We start from the raw sequence: 17,092 nt of genomic DNA on the forward strand, positions 1-17,092 counted from the left end.
TTTTGTGCACTTGTTGAATCAGGTTCTGCTTAGGGAGATTAAGGAAAATTTCAGAGAAAAGGCAGATTGTTAGTAATGCCTAGGGGAGGGAATGACGTGAGGGTCAAAGTACAAAATATATTCAGAGCTCTGCAAATGGAAACTTTAGGTGGATGTGTTAGTTGGATGGTCTCATCTTGAATAACTCATTCAAAAGGAAGGATTTGGGATGAAGGGACAGTTTGCAAGGGAACATAAGTTCAGGCTTAGACATTTCGAGATGGTGATGATATCATAATATCAATGTTTATCTGGGAATCCAGGGTTCGGGATGGATGGAAACTACCAGAATATTGAAGGCACCCGACTTTCCAGGAAGCATTAAGAAAGCTCAGAAACATGAAGGAGGCATTGTGAAAGATGACTTGACAGGGCTTGGCGACCGACTGTGCGAAGGAGTGCAGGCGCCCATCCAAACCTAGGAACCATCCCTACACCCTGTGTTGTTAGGAACATCAAGCAAAATGATGTGTGGACTTTTGCTATGTAGCAACTACCACCATAATATTATTTAATTTGATTAGGAATGTTTTCTGAAGTTTCTGAGGTATCGGTCATCCCAACATGGCTTTCAGAGTTGCTAGTTTATGGCGGGAAGAGGGTGGATTACAATGACCTTTTCAAGCAACCACTGTGAAGTCACCAAGGGGGGTTAGCTGTGTTTTTTCAGTGATTCAGTGGAAACTGAAGAGTTACCTCCAAAGATGTGTATCTGAACTAAATGGTTTGCGGCACTTTCACATCTGTGGTTACTGAGTTAGATTTTCTCTCTTATCTAAGTCAAGCCTCAACCCCCTTAAATTACAGAGACCTGTTTTTGCTTTTAGAGCAGAAAGAAAGGATAGGAAGTCACACTCCAAATATTTAGTTAGTTTCAAAAGTATGTGTTATGCAAAGCACCTTCAAGTACTGGGTTTCTTGAAATAAGAAACTATCATCTTGCTCTGTGTGTTCCCTTTGGCAGAAGCTTCAACGTTAACCATCTACTTCAAGAGCATAACACTCAGCTCTTTGCAGGGAAAGAAAAACAACTGAGAGTCAGGAGAACTAAATCCTGGGCTCAGCTCTCCCTCTACCCATCTGTCATGACTTCTCTGGGCCTCATTTTATTTACTGGTAAAATGAGAGTTGAACATGATGTCATTGATTTCTTGTTTGTAGAACATCGCAAAGTCCCTGTGAGGTTCATGGGACAGTATCCTGAGACTCACTCTGTAGATTTGGATATGGAGAACCAAAGAGGTGAGTGGCCTGGCTAAACTCAGTGTGTTTCTCCAAAGATGAGACCAGAATCAAGGTCTGCTAGCTGCTTTCTAACAGGTAACACTGGCTTCTCAGAGTCCCTGTGTGAGCTAGGCTGGGAGAGATCAGTCAGGCATCCAACTTCCTTCCACCCCTTGGTACCTCAGCTCTCAGGCAGCCCACGGAGAGCTCTTCACTTCTTATTGCCTCTTCACAATCCTCCCAGAGGTCTGAGCCCATTGCCTCTCTTATCTCGAGGTCTTTGCCTAAAGTGAGTTTATTTGCAGGGGCAGGGCTTGGAAAACTCTTCCACTTTAATCCTTTCCCCTGGTTACCCTTATGCCTACTTTGAAATTTCATTTCATTGTTGCTTTTTTCAGATATCTTTCCCTGACCCTCTCTGTCAGCTGGGTTAGAGACAATGTCTCTGGACTCCTCCAAATTCTGTATGTCCTCAATCATTGTGATAATAGTATTCACCAGCCCACATGGTAAATGCCTATTCACTCATGGCACAAACAATATACTTGATGATGGTTCCCAAATTGCAGTGACTTAAACAAGATAAATGTTTAATTTCTTTCAGGAAACATGAACTTGGGGATTGGCTGTCTAGAGCTGCTGTGGTATATTTACCAACAGAAACTTAGGTTCTTAAAGCTTTTCCTCCAATATCCTTAGTCTTACCTCATGGTTCAGAATGGCTTGTTGGCATGCAAGCTATCATATCCTCAAAAGGGGCAGGAACAAAAGGGAATGTCTCCTAGATGACTCAGCCTCCTTTAGGAAACTAAGCTCTACCAAAATGCATCCATTTGACTCTCCTTAGCTGATAACTGTGGTCTTTTAGTGCCCTGAAAAACACTGAATGCTCTTGGTAAAGTAGAAAGAGAGGGGGCTGGGGTTGTAGCTCAGTGGTAGAGCACTTGCCTTGTATGTGTGAGGTACTGGATTCAATCCTCAGCACCACATAAAAAATAATTAAATAAGTGAAATAAAGGTATTGTGTTCAACTACAACTAAAAAATAAATATTTAAAAAAAAATAAGGAGAGGGAGAGTAGCTGTTGGGTAGGCAACCAGCACTCTCTGTCTCTCAATCTAACTAAGGTGTGGTAGGCAGTCCCTGGCAGCCCGTAAGCAGATAACTAAAGAACTGTACATGTTTAGAGATGTTTGTAGCAGCTAGACATTCCTGTGGCAGGCATCAGTCCACAGCGGATAGGAAATAAAACAACCACTCGTCTCTGCTGCAGAGTCTGGAGAGCCCTGTCTGCTGGAGTCCTGTGTCTTCTGCACAAGACTGCAAGCATCATGAGGGCAGGCCAGCTTTGCTCTCTGATGTGTGCCCAGGTTCTCTGGCACTTGGTGAAGAGATTCTCAGTGAGCCTTGGCATCAGTGTTAGCAGCCCAGGTTCTGGTCACCACAGGGCCTTTGCTCTGCTCGCCTTCTCTGATGTGTTTGTCTCCTCTCCTGTGTCCCTTCATCACCTCTCTTTATTGCTTTTCTCTTTCCCTCCTGTCAGCATCTCTGTGGCTCCTTTCTCTCCCTCCCCTTGAGTGTGTCAATTCCCTGGCCTCAGCCCTGAGCCCTGGGTTGCTCTCTTCTGCATCCTTTCCCTCGGGGCTGGCCCACTTCAGCAGAAGGGCTTCAGCGTCCCAGCCTGGTGGGGCTCTCTCCTGGCCCCAGGTATTTCCCAGGTGCTTGCTGGAATGCGTCCAAAATGGACCTCCCCTCCTCCCCTAGGCCAGGCTGCTTCCTGACTCTTCCCTTTCCCAGGAGGGAACCACAGCTCTGGCCTGAATGGGAGAGTGCTTGGCTCTTTCTGTGACCTCTTCCTCCTTCCCTTCCACTTGGTTTCCCAGGGCCACTGTAGGAAAGTACCAAAGGCTGGATGACTTGGAGTGACAGAAGTTTCTTCCCTCGTGGCTCTGGAGGGTAGAGGTCTGATTCGAAGCCAGGAGGCTCCCAGGGAGGACCTTCCTTGCCTCTTCCAGCTTCTAGTAGCTCAGGCCATCCTGGGCATGTGGTAGAGAAACTCAGACCTCTGCCGTCTTCACAGAGCCGTCTTCTCTACTCCTTTATGTGCCTTCGCCCTCTCTGTCTCTTCTTAAAAATACCCAGCCATACTGGGTTAGGGGCCCACCTTATTCCAGGATGACCTTAACTAGTATATCTACAAAGTCCTTATTTCCAATGTCCCCATTCATAGTACCACATTTTGGGGTATAACATTCCCCTTCCTCTCTCTCTCTCTCTTTTTTTTTTTTAATAGTAATTACTGAACAGAAACATCAGTTGGGGCCTTCAGGATGCAGACTCTGGAGATTGAGGTCTTCATGGGAGGGGGGTGTCTTTAGGATCAACAGCCCCCAGGGCAGGGAGGGCCAGAAACCAGTGGCTGCCTCACAGGAGCAAAACTGGCCTTAGAGAGTCTCAAGTGGAGCCTCAGTGGCTATGCCTACTATGACCAGATGAGCTGATTTGCCGGGCTTAAGAGAATGTCAGCTAAGACTGGGTGACAGGGATAGTTGTCACCTTTTCTTGTGCATCACTCGTCTTGGGTGGGTGAGATAGAGGCTGCCAACTGCAGATGTCATTGATGCACCTCCTTCATAACAGTGAAGGGAGAATCTGATACAGATTTAATAATCTCCAAGAGCTTCCCACTGAACAGGAGAATGACAGAATTTTTAACAGGAGAATGACAGCATTTTCATCATCACACTCCTCTGAAAACTCTCCGCTTCTCCCTGCGTGGCTCCACATCCCAGCCCTCCACAGTCTGCGCCGGCCCTGGGAATGCTGGCATAGTGATCCTGCATTGAGGGCTTTCTGTGCTCTTATTTCTTTGCCTCTGTCACAGGATTGCCCTGTGGAACTCGTAACCATTTCCCCAACTCTTCAGAGGGTCCCAGACCAAGGCCCAGCCTCTCTTGGGACTGTGTTGAACCCTTCCAGATTTGTGGGCCTGGTCTCTCTGAAGATATGCCAGTCTCGCACCCTTATACTAGGCCAGGACGGGTTTTCTGCATTTGAAGGAGGTTTGGGAAATCCCTCCAGCAGGGATGCACTCTGGGTCACTTGGGCATTTGCTCTTCCCTGGGTACAAGTCCCACTCCCCCCACTGTGAGCTCACTCCCCAGACCCTGTCAGGACTCACCGGCCTTCTGAGCTTGCTTCAGAATCAATGGCAGTTTTACTCACTGAAGTCACAGATCAATGAAACCTGATTTGCATATGAGCTGAGTATATAAATTCTGGGGTGAGGTAATCCTTTGTCTGCCCTGCTCCCTCCTCATTTCCCCTCCCTCCAGCTCATTCTCCCTGCCACTCTTTGGTCCTGCTCTTGACTGATGATGCCCTTTTCCTGCAGACTACCCCTTTCCCCCAAGCCCCTTAATCCCAGTGTGGGGACGCACCCTTACTCCTAACAGGGCAGGGCGATTGTCTGTTAATTCACTTCCCTCCAGGCAATCCCATCACTCTATGAACAACTCAAGTGCAGATCGCATTTCTCTCTTGGTCCCCAAAATGTGACAGAGGGCCTGCCTCCTGACTGAGTCTTTGGCACCCTTTTCTGCTTTTCTCTACCCTCCTCTGGTTTCATTTACCTTCCTTAGGGGAAATCTCAAAAGATGCCTGGAAAAAGAAGAGCTAGTGCCTTACCACAGTTGTGACTTCCCAGGTCCCAGAGGTCAAGGTGCTATGTGGAGTGATTTGGAACTTCTTTTTTTTTTTTTAAATTTATTTTTTTGGCATGGCCACATCATCTGCTAGAGGTGCCCAGTGTGCATACTCACCCTCAGGGGACTTTCGGAACATGAAAACCACTTGTGTCCTTCTCTTGATTAAGGCGTTTGAGCCTCATTTGGAAACAGAGGCAGAGCATTTGCCCAAAATGGTGTTGGAGAAACAACGAGAACCTGTCTGCTGTAGACCTCTCCAGGAGATGGTGCCTATGGGCTTCCTCTGCTTTTATTTTCTATCTTGATTAAAAATTTGTAATGCTTGTGCTGTTTCAAAACAGACATGACTTTTGGGTTTATTTTTGGCAGTTCTATCCTGTTTCCAACTGTTCTTTCTTAAACTTGCTCTGGGATATTGAAAAAAGTAGCACCGGCACATATGGGAGCTTCTCCTCCAGTCTACTTTCTATTTAGAGATAGGTCATCTTTTTTTAAAAAAAGAAACAATTGGCATGGAAAACTGCCAAGTCAACTTCCTATATTATTAGGGATCAGAAAGCAGCCTCAGAGGCTATCTCGTCCTCTGGGCAGTGGAGAGTAGCGCCCAGGGGCTGTGTCATTGTTGCTTATAATCACAGCAGCTGCTGACCTTCCTGCAGCATGTCACAGTGTGCCTCCATAAAGAATCTTATTTGAGTCTTACATCAATTCTCAGGAGGTTATAGTCACAGCCATCACAGGTGAGTGAATCAGGACCCCCCAGATACTACACAACTTTCTTGCAAATCCACAGTCAGGAAGCAGCACCCAGAGCTCCAACTAAATTCCCTCCTCTTCCCATAGGTACCACGGGGCTCAGGAATGATCATGTTCCAGAGTGATGAGCACCACTGGAAGGCGCTTGGTGAGGGACAAGTGTTACTTTCCTAGAATGTGGGAACTGTCCCATGATGAAGTCCACTCTTCCTTGGACAGAAAGCCAGCCTCTTGGTGAAAGTTGTGCAAGCAACTGAGCCTCTCAACTTTGACTTTCCAGAAAAGCTTCAAGGGGGCACCCACAGCACCACCTCAAAATTATCTAAGCCTTCCTTCTTCCTGAGCATATCCCCTCTTTCCCCAGACTTCTCAATTCAGTCTCCTTGCTTCCTTCTGCCCTCTGACCAACCAAAGCCCATTAATACCCATTGTCTTGCTTAAAAATATTGTGCAGTTACTCTCCTGTCCCAACATTTGCTGAAAAAGAATCTGGTTAATTAACATTGATTACAGTCCACCAACTGCAAGCCAAATCGATTCCCAGGGTCCCTAATTTGAATGCCCTTCTCTCTCCTTATCTCCTGCAAGAAGGAAAGAGACAGAGAATGTGAGGAAGAGAAGAGGTGAGAGGATGGAGGATATTTTTTAAGCCGTGCAATTTCCAGAGTCCCTGGTGAGGGACATTAGTGATGTGCTGGTCCTTAGATCTCACGCTCTCTCCTTCAGCGTGGCTATTTTTCAGAGTGACGTCTAATTGCTGCAAATAGTCATTGTGCACATTTGGGCCTTGTTCGCAGCTCCCTTTTTTATTGAGAGAGGAGTGATGGTATTGATTCTGGATGGCCAGGGAGAATGCCAGAGAATATTAGTAAGGAGCAGAGAGAACACAGTACATAAACTTTTATGACACAATGTCAAGCTAGATTGTGAAGACATAAATGAAAAGGACAACACGGTCTGTAATTACCACAAGCCCCCCCTTTCTGCTGCTGGGGCCTGCAGCCTGAGTTGTCCAGGGTGAGTGGCAGAGGGGATGAGTGTGCAACTCACAGGAATGGTGGCCTGTAGTTGTTGCTCCTCATTGTTGAGAAGGAATAGATCGGACATAAAAAAGCACTTGTCCTGGAGGGCAGCATGCCCCCCTGCAAAGTGCATGGATTCTAACACCACGGCCACTGCTGCTAGCCACGTGATGTGGGGGATGGTCACTTCAATGATCTCAAATACAGTTTCCTTGCAGGAATGATGTTAGGATTCGGTGACAAAGTGCATGCAGACCCTGGATGCCTGGAAAATAGTTGGCTCTTGGTAGACAGTAGATATGATAATCATTGTTCAGGGTTTTTTGGATGCCATGAATATTTATGAAGTGCCTGCTAGGTGCTAGCAAAGGGCTGGATTCCAGGGGTGGAGCAGTCCCTCAGCCTCATGGATCTAACAGCTCTGTGGGGAAACACTTTGATCAATCCAAATAAATGTGAAAACACTGTGATGTAGGCACTGGAAAGGAGGGACACGATGCTTACCAGTGACTCACACAGGAATTTCTATTGTTTGTGCTTTTTCAAGTATATTTATTTATTATTTGACTCTTCTACTGTCGTGTTTTCTGGGGACAGGGACTAGGTCTCTTGGATTTACTACTCCGTCTCCAGTGCCCTAGAATAGTGAATGGCACATAGTAGGCACTCAGTAAATACAGACTAATGAATAGGCACACACTTAGGGTATAAAGGAAGAATGAATACCCAGCTTTTAAGAACTTACAGTAGAGGGCTGGAGTTGTGGCTCAGTGGTAGAGTGCTTGCCTAGCAAGTATGAGGTGCTGAGTTTGATCCTCAGCACCTCATTACAAAAATTCAAAAAATTAAGGTATTGTGTCCATCTATAATTAATAAAATATTTAAATAAAAATAAAAAGAACTTATAGGGGAATTGGGTGCAGAATAAATCTGTAACATTTAAAAGTTCCTGGAATCATGAGCATATTTAGCCACAAAATCAGTTCAACTTATTCCTTGTAAACTTTACCTAGACACTAGCTTCACACGGCCACCTGGAGACTGCCATACAGCGGACATCTCGTGGCCAGTAACGGAAGGAAATGGGAGGACAAGAGAGGGGACTGCTCCTCCTCCCTTTGCTTTGGTTCACACAACATGAATGTGTTAGAAGGAGCAGGGTACCTGACTGGACAAGGTCAATGTCTTGGCAGTGAGGGCGGCAGAGGGGCTCTCTCTACACCGTCTGCAGGCAGGCGCCCTGTTGGAGGGGCTGGGCTCCTCCACTGCACCCCCACAGGCAGCTGGCAGGTGAGGGGAGACCTAGAGTGTGGGGTCTACACCCACTCCCTACCACATCAGCCTGGTGGCTAATGTTGCAGAGAATAAGCCACACGGCCTCGCCTGGGTGCTGGGGATCTGGGGGATGTAGACAAGCGGTGTGCTCCCAGGGAGAGTTGGTGGGCACCACCTTCTGCACCCCAGGAAAATCAGCAAACACCCTGGAGACTCCAGTGTGCCAACCCCAGGATCCAAGCTGACCAGCACTCAGAGCCCTCCAGGAGATCGCCATCTAGTGGAGGAAACATGTAACACAAAAATGACTCTCCTGAGGGGCACAGTAGGTGGACTGAGCAGATGGAGGTGAAGAAGAAGCAGGAGGAATTCATTCCTCAGACTGCAGGACTCCGTGCCACGGGCAGAGTCAGCTTGGATGGGAGGGAGGGCATGCCGTTGCCTTTAGATGTGACTGAGATGGCCAGCTGTACACCAAAGCCTGGGCACCCCTTCCCATCCTCTGGGCTTGTGGCTGGCTGTTGAGGTGTTGAGCGGACAGCTCTGCCTTGTGTCTAGGTGAGACATGGGCCCAGTTCTCAATGGGAAGTGTGGGCCAAGGGGATGACGGTGACCTCTGGGCCATCTGAACAAAAAGAGGTGTCTGCATCCTCACCTTCCCCTGCCATTGGCTAAACGTTGGTGCTCAGGGTTACCTTCAAGCCTTGTCTGGCTTGGCAGAATTGCTGTCTCTAAATGTCTGCAATAAACCCACTTCTTCCAACACCCAGCTAACAGGGAACTACCTTGGATGCTATGTTAACGAGAAGGAAACTTCCACTGGTATGAAGTATTAAGTATCTTGGGTCTATTTGTTATAGACATTGGCTGGCTTAATACAGATGGCTAAGTTGAAGAGTCAGGCAGTAGCCAGGGGGCTTTCCATGTTTGGGAAACAGTTTAAACAAAGACCTAGAGGCATGAAAACAGTGCCTTCAATGTTATATTGTTCGTGGAATTGTAAAATGGGACAAATGACAGTGTAGTGATTTCTTTCTTTTTTTTTTTTAGAGAGAGAGAGAAAGAGAGAGAATTTTTTTTTTTAGTATTTATTTTTTTAGTTTTTGGCAGACACAACATCTTTATTTGTACGTGCTGCTGAGGATCGAACCCAGTGCTGCGCACATGCCAGGCGAGCGCACTACCGCTTGAGCCACATCCCCAGCCCCCAGTGTAGTGATTTCTTACAAATTTTAAAAAGCACCTATCCTATGTTCTATCAATTCCACTCCTGGGAATTTACCTAAAAAATCAAAACATATGTCTACAAAATGGTTTTTACTAGGGTATTCATAGAAGCATTATTGGTAATAGTTAAAAACTGTGAACAGTCCAATTTTCTACCAGCAGAAGGATAGGTAAAAATATTATGGTGCATTCATGTTATGAAATACTATTTAGCAATGAAAAAGAACTGCCAATCATGTGACAACATATATAAACACCATTTATATTATATAAAATGAGCCAGACACAAAAGAGAATATACTTTAAGATTCCTTTATATAAATTTCAAGTCAGACAACTTACTCTATGATGATAGAATCAGGATAGTGGCTTCTCATAGGGGAGAGGATTGACTAGAAAGAGATGAGGAAATTTTCTAAGATATGGAGATACTGAAGGAGCAGCTATGTGTTGTATATATGTATTAAAACTCATCAAATTATATGCTTGAGATCTGGGCATTTCACTGTGTATCAATTTTCCTTTATTGAAAAGAAAACAATAAAGAATATGTTCAGGAAAATGTACAGATAATTTTTACTGGAGCATGAAGTTTTAGACAGGGTAATAGGTGCTCCAGGAAAAATTATCTTATGTAAGACTGGTATAGAGTTTGGGCTTTTAATGCTAAAGAAGTTTGGGTTTGTGACTTAAACAGTGGGGAGCCATCCAAAGCTTTGAACAGAGGAGAAACAAGGTCACGTGCAAGCTTGGGGACTGTGTGTGGTGGCAGAATGGAGGAAGGAGGGGGAAAGGTGACGAGTTTCCATCTGGGCAGGGCCCTTGCGAGCAATGCATAGGCAGGAATTTCCCTATCCCTGTCTGCAAAGGCCAGCCCAGGGGCCGCTGGGACCAGTAGCCGTGTTTGCCAAAGGTCGGATCATGAAACAAGCAGTTTCTTTCATACGGAGAATATTTTAATCCTTCTGACTCTATAGTAAGATCTGCCCTGTGTTATTATTGGAAGTGATGTCTATTATTAGTTACTGTTACTCCTCTTGGACTGTGGGATGCCAAGGCTTGGGAGGAGCTGGGCAGGACCCAGAGAAAGAAATGGTCTGTGAAGTTTGCATTTTCCAGAGCTCAGCAGACGGGCGCTCAGCCTTGCAGCTACTTATTTTATGTCCGTCCATTCACACCTCGGGCTGTGTTCCTCAGTCTGCGTCAGAAGCCTGGAGAACTTGGGAGTAGCTGTGGATGGTGGTGAGGGGTGGGCTGGGCTGCCAAGAGGGGCCTGCTTCCCTGGGGCTGCAGGAGGGCAGAGCACAGGGCACCGGCTCAGGAGGGGCTGGTTTCTCAGGCACACTCTTGAGCAGCCAGTGTGCTTCTCACATATTCTGGGAAAGACCGTGACAGAAATGCCCCTGCACCACCCTGATTTAGCACGTAGATTAACTCCACTGATTCTGTGAACCTGATAGAAAAGATGAGAGATACCAAAGTAGCTCAGAAAATTCTTGTCTGTGAAGCCCAACATTTCATGAACATTTTCTGAGTGTGGGCTCCCCATCGGTGCTGGGACAGAGTGGACAGGACAGGCAATGTCCCCTCCTGGTCTTCTGTCTCATTGAATCACCCAGCAGCATTTCCATGAGGGTGTTTTCCAAAACAGGCCTGATTTATGTTGTTTCTTTTTCTTTTTTTCTTTTATAGCAAGGATGATTCATTAAATGTTAAGCTAAATGTGGCCTTACTTGAATATTTTTGTCAGACTTTTAAAAATACAACCAGAAAGCAGAATAACAAATTCTTTGTCCGTCTCTGAAACAGAGCATACTAAGTAGTAGTTAGTCATGGTACTTGTATGTACATAACAGGTGCCCAGTTAGTTCTCAAAAAGGGCCTAACCTAAGCCCCATGAGACCTTCTAGAAGTTAAAACTAGGCTGCTGCCTCCCAGGGTCCTTGTCATCCTGGCTGTGAACCCCTAGGAGTTCCCACCCTGCTGGGGTCTGCGGGTGCTCAGCCATTTCACGGTGATAAGTTGCTACTGAACTGTTGCAATGTTTGCAATCCCACAGTGGCGGGTCTCTCAGAGGCCGCGGGGGCCCTCACTCAGTCCACCAGCTGTTCTAACCATGTGATGCTCGTCAGGCTAAGGGCTCTTCAGGGGAGCCTTACACAGCAGCGTCTCGCACTCCATGACTCAATCTTCTGGGAAGCTGCAGATGACCCAACTTCCTTCCAGAGAGGTGATTAGCAAAGACAACTGTTCTTCTCTGGCAGGGAGACCTTGTTCCCACTCTGGGCAAACCTGTGGACCTCAGAACTCTCGCCACACATGGGCCTTGGTGGGGAAGAGTCAGGGACACAGAGGGAGAAGCTTTGGAGGCCGACAGGCCTATGTTTGAATTCTGGCTGTACCATGTACAAGCATTGATGCCTAATCCATGAGCCTCTGAACCACAAATTCCTCATCAATAAGTGAACGTAAGAATGTGACTGCCTGCATTATTCAGGGTCAGTAATGCTAACCAAGTGAGTGTCATTGTCCCACCAGGAGAGAACTTTCTTTCTCCTTTATACAAACTCTAGTGTGGAGTTTTTGATCAGTGGCTCTTCTACGAGGAGTGATTCCCTCCATTGTGCGTGTTTCCCGTCTTCTAGGGACCTGGAGTCTATGTTTCCCGACTTGGAAGAGAGAAGAGGGGAAGAAAGGGGATGAGAAAGACAGAGACAGGCAGAAGAGAGCCAGTGTCCTTGCAAAGATAGTCCAGAAGAATGGCTGTCAGCCCCTGTGCTCTGAGATGCGCAGAAAAGCAATAGACCAATAAAGAATTGTCTCCTGACCTTTGGTGGCTTTGAATTGGCCATGACAGGAGTATCCACACCACAGAAATGAATAAGTGTTACAAATCAGAAAGCAGATGCTATTCCCCGCCAGAGAATGCGTTGGTTGACATTCTAAGAATGTCACTGGTCCCTTGTGGTTCTGAGTTGGGGGGCATCACTGGGATTGTGCTCTTTCCTCCAACCCTTGGTGGGAAATGATGTCAAAACAGGAAGTGAGCCTATTCCTGATGCTTCCATAGACGTAGGACTTGTGGAAATCACTAGAGTATGTGTCCTCTGCCAGGAATCACACTCTGTTCTGCTAGTCTTACAGGCTGGGTGCTTTTTGCTAAGTTCCATTTGTCTCAGAACTTTGCCCGTGATGAGAGACATACCATCTCAGAGTCTCAACAGGGACAGAAATGTTTGGGTAGGTCAGGAGGAGTGATTCCTTCCATTGTGTGTTCCCAGTTCTCCCTAATTCCTTCCATTGTGTGCTCCCAGTTCTCCCTAATTCTGCATCAAATTTTCCCCGTTACTGACCCCTTACTCAAATGTACTTTGTGCAACCAGAATCAAGAGATCTCGTGGAGCTGGGTGGGGGAATAGCTCTCCAACAGCTGCATAAAGAAGAGCCATCACCTAAAGTGATTATTAATCAGTCCGGCGTGTACCTACACATCTGCCCTGTTTCCTAATATTCACATTTCCCACTTTTGCCATTTTCTTTTCTGGTGCCTCTGGGAACCATTAACAGGGTTTTCCTGCTACCCCAGATTTGCAGGAGAATGCAGATGGGCCCAGAGTGACCCAAGTGACGTCTGGAAGGATGTGACAGAATTTGCTACTGGAACTTCTGCTTTTCTTACCTGAGGCAACCATTAGTCATCATTTCTCTCAAATTGTGCAGACAGAAAAAAGGCTTCTCTGGGTCTGTGGGCCAGCCGTGGCCTAGGTCTGTATCCCCTGGAGGAGTGGGCTGGGCAGAGGGGACAGGAAAGGCATGGTTCAGTGCGGCTTTGTTTGTTTTTACAAATCCAATGGGACCACCTCCACCCCCACCACCAGCTAATTTGCAATTGGACCTTCCCCAGACTCTGGAACACAGCCTCGCATGGCCACAAGCTCCAAGCGGCAGTGGATGAGTGGCAAAGCCTGAGATGACGTCGACGGCGTGTGCTGAAGCCAAGGAAAATATGCGGGGGCCCTGGGTGGCTTCATCCCTGTACTTGTAGCAGTGCAGCTGCGAGTCATAAGTTTTCCTTCTGAGCAGAGCGCAGCACATCTGAGTCAGACCCTGAACCTAGCAGGCCCTCCCAGGCCTCTTGCATCCTCCCCTGCTCCCCGCCCTCCTTGAAGAACTACAGTTCTCTAAGCCAGTCCAAGAGGGGCATGGGGCAGAATGGGAGCAGGCGAGACGCAGCAGTATTTGGGGGAAGAGCTTAATGTCCACATGGTGTAGCAGTAGGGATGGGGAAGGAATGAGCAGACCGAGCCGGGGGTGGGGGTCGGGGGGGAGAGTGGAGGGAATTCCATCACCAAAGTGGGAAGGAGGAGACAGCTGTCCTGATCCCTCAAGTCATGGCACCCACTTCTCCTGATATGCAGAAGTGCTTGCATTTTATTCTGTGCTTTGACAATGCGGGGGCTTGAATGCCTACAATCACCGTTCCCATCTTCCCCTTGAACCTACCCATGAAAAACAGGAGAACTGCTACCCACGGACCCATGGCTGGAGGGTTCAGAGAGCCCGGTTCATCCTTCAGGCCACTTGATGGTGGAGATGTCTCCGAGGTCAGGAATGCTGCCTGTGAATCTGAAGCACACAGATGCGGCCCCAGGGGGATCTCTTAAGTACCCCAGAAGTGCATTTTATGGATCGGATGACAAGTCAGTGGAAGCTATATTATTTTTCTGAGTCCAGCAAGACCCTGGAGCCTGGGAGAGCTAGCAGTTAAGCATGACTCCCTGCTGCCGCCTCCTCCTCCTCCTCCTCCTCCTCCCAGCTGCCTCCTTCTCCCCTGACCCTCTCTGAGTTGCTCCAGCCAAGTGAAGTTTGGGAAAACTCAGGCTGTGAGGCCTGACAGTGTGATGGGATGCAGGGCCTCTCCTCCTCCACACTGACCGCGGGGGCTGGGCTGGGCGCGACTGGCCATCGCCGACACTTGGCTTTCATTTTACGATTGTGTTTATACAGCAAACATACTTTGGAAAAAGAGGAACTCTTCCATGGCTGCCGGCCATACCACCTTGTGATTGCAGAAGTGAAGAAGGGCTGGCCGGCTTGCTGGGGGCTGCAGAGCCCACCCACAGGGACTCACATCCTGGCATCCCCTCTCCTGAGTCACTTGCCCCTGTGAGAAAGAGATGGGGACTCCAGTCCCTCAGGAAGGTGTAAAGCTGAGCCACAAAGTCATAATGCATATATGAACCTTGAACATCCATTCTCTTTCATCAACTATAAAAACAAAACTTAATACCATCGGCTTAGAAGAACACAGTGAGTGAGGCCTCCCCAAACTTCAGCGGCTGTCATTCTTACTAATGTACTGCTTAGTCACTGTCCTGGTACTTTACATATTTCTCTATTCCTTACACCAGACTAGCAAGAAGATATCATTATTACATCTTAAAGATTGGGCTCAGAGAAGTTAAGTAACTTGCCCAAGGTTACAGAGCAAGGCGGTGCTAGCAGCTCTTTAACCACTAAAGTCTAAACTCATAACTTCCTAGTACTTATTCTCTGTCCTCATTTTCCTGTTTCTACGGACTATATAAGTAATGCTAGATCTTCTGGGTCCCCTGGGCTCTTGGCCACTTCCTGGAGAGAAACTTCTTCCTCCCTTCTGCTTTCAGCCTGTGCACTGGCATCTGGGACTCTGTGGGGACCCCTTGACATGTGTCTGAGCAGCAGTGCTGGGAAGAGTAGTAGTCTTCTGGCCAAGTGCCCTTTTCCATGCTCTGCATGGAATTGTTGAACATTTCACTCAGGGCTTGGACCTCCGAGTGCTGCCTCCCAGGAGGGAGCGCCTGCTCACGGAGCTGATAGCACCTCCCTGTCCCCCCCACCACTAAGGGGAGGTGAGACCCCGAGCTCTCACAGCTGTGAGATGAGGGGACATGGCCAGGAAGGAGGCAGAGGCTGTTCACTTAGGAGGAGTACGGTGGGAGGGAGGAAGTTAGAAGGACGGTGCCCACACAGAGTGCAGCCAGTATCCCCGAAGCCAGGGCTGCCACAACCAGTGGACCTCCAGGCTTAGTGGTCCACAGAGAGGAGAGGGAGAGAGAGAAGCCAGTGAGCCTGTAGTTCCAAGATCCTTGGAAGAAATGAAGCCCTCACCTGCACCAGACCATCAACCCTGATATTCTCTTCTTCAGGGTGTGGGTTTCATCTGAATAGGCAGTGTGTGTGTGTGTGTGTGTATGCTGTCACCATTCCCAGGACTCAAACTTCTCATGAATGAAGGAATGGAAAGACGAGACAGGAGCACATGTCAGTCTGTCCTAGCCTTCCCTCTCCTTTCTCTTTCTCTGTGCATACAGATTCCACAGGCTACTAGGTAACCCTGACTCCTACTTTCTTATTGAACAAAAATGGAATCAGTCTATCACTGACCCTCTGATATGATATCCAGAGTGAATGCTCATGGTGAACACTGGTTCCATGGTCTATTCTGTACCCTCTGTGGGTGCCATAGACTGGAATCAGGGGCCCACATTCAAATGACCCCAGTTAGTCATGTGACCACATTTAGTTCTCTTCCCTTATCTGGGCATTTGCTGCTACCTCTGTGGAAGGAAGGCATGGTCCTGTTAAGGTGACTATTATCAAAATGATGATAATAACCTTGCATAGCATATGTGAGGCCTTGGGTTTGATTCCCCAGCAATGAAAAAAAAAAAGCACCCTAAATTATAACTAAACCATGTGAGTGAGCTCTCCCTTACTGGCTGTGTAGCCAAAGAATATTACGTCAGTATGCAGAAGAGACATCTGCACTCCTGTGCTTACTGTGGCACTAGTCACAGTAACCAAGATACAGAACCAATCCAAGTGCCAAGAATGGATGAATAGATAAAGAGAATGTGGAATGTTTATACAAAATGAAATACTATTCATCCTTACAAAACAAGGAATTCTTGTCTTTCACAATAACACAGGTGGACATGAAAGACATCATGTTAAGTGAACTAAGCCAGGCACAGAAAGACCAATGCATGTGATCTTACTTATATGTGGAAATTTTAAGAAGTCAAACTCATAGAAGCAGAATAGGTGTTACCAGTGGCTGGGTGGGAGGGGAGCATTGGGGAGATGTTGGTCACAGGATACAAAATTCCAGTTAGGAGAAATAAGTTCCAGAGATCTACAGTCTCATCTGACCTCAGTTAATAACAATATATTGCATACTAGAAAATTGCTCAGGGTTCCCACCATGAAAAATAATGAAGAGGCGAGATAAGGCATATGCTAATCATCCCCATTCGGCTATTCCATTATGCCCACATGTATTAAAACTTGATGTTTTTGAATGACACGAATATTCTGAGTTAAAAAGTTGGATATTGTTTAAAACCAGGTGTTATATAATAAATTTATTTTTTATAAATAAAAAAGCCCTTCATGTGGTACGTGATAAATGCACACAATTTTTACTAATACATTTAAAGAATATTTTTAAAAGCAGGGTGTGGCCATAGGGTCTGTGGGTGGCCTCTGAAGTTGCCCACTAGCATCACACACTTGCCTTCCTGTGGAGGGCCACTGTCCCTGGAAGCCACAGACGCTGCAGAAGGGACAGATGAATACCCAAGGGTCTGAGGCTCAGATCTAATGACTTCCGGCTCATGGCCTTGAAGCCCTGAGGGAGCCTGGCAGGGCAGCTTCCGGTCAGGGCAGCTTCCGGTCCCGTGGGCAGGGCTGTGCTGGAACCGGAACGAGAAAGCAGAGGGGGAGAGGGAAAGCAGCTTTCCTGGGAACAGAAAACAGCAGGCTTTTGAGTGTTATGGGGTCCCCCTCTCCCAGACCCTT

This window comes from Marmota monax, unplaced genomic scaffold (genome assembly GCF_021218885.2).
Source record: "Marmota monax isolate L192 unplaced genomic scaffold, Marmota_monax_Labrador192_F-V1.1 WCK01_AAM20220418_F8-fsc00033, whole genome shotgun sequence".
Taxonomy (NCBI): domain Eukaryota; kingdom Metazoa; phylum Chordata; class Mammalia; order Rodentia; family Sciuridae; genus Marmota; species Marmota monax.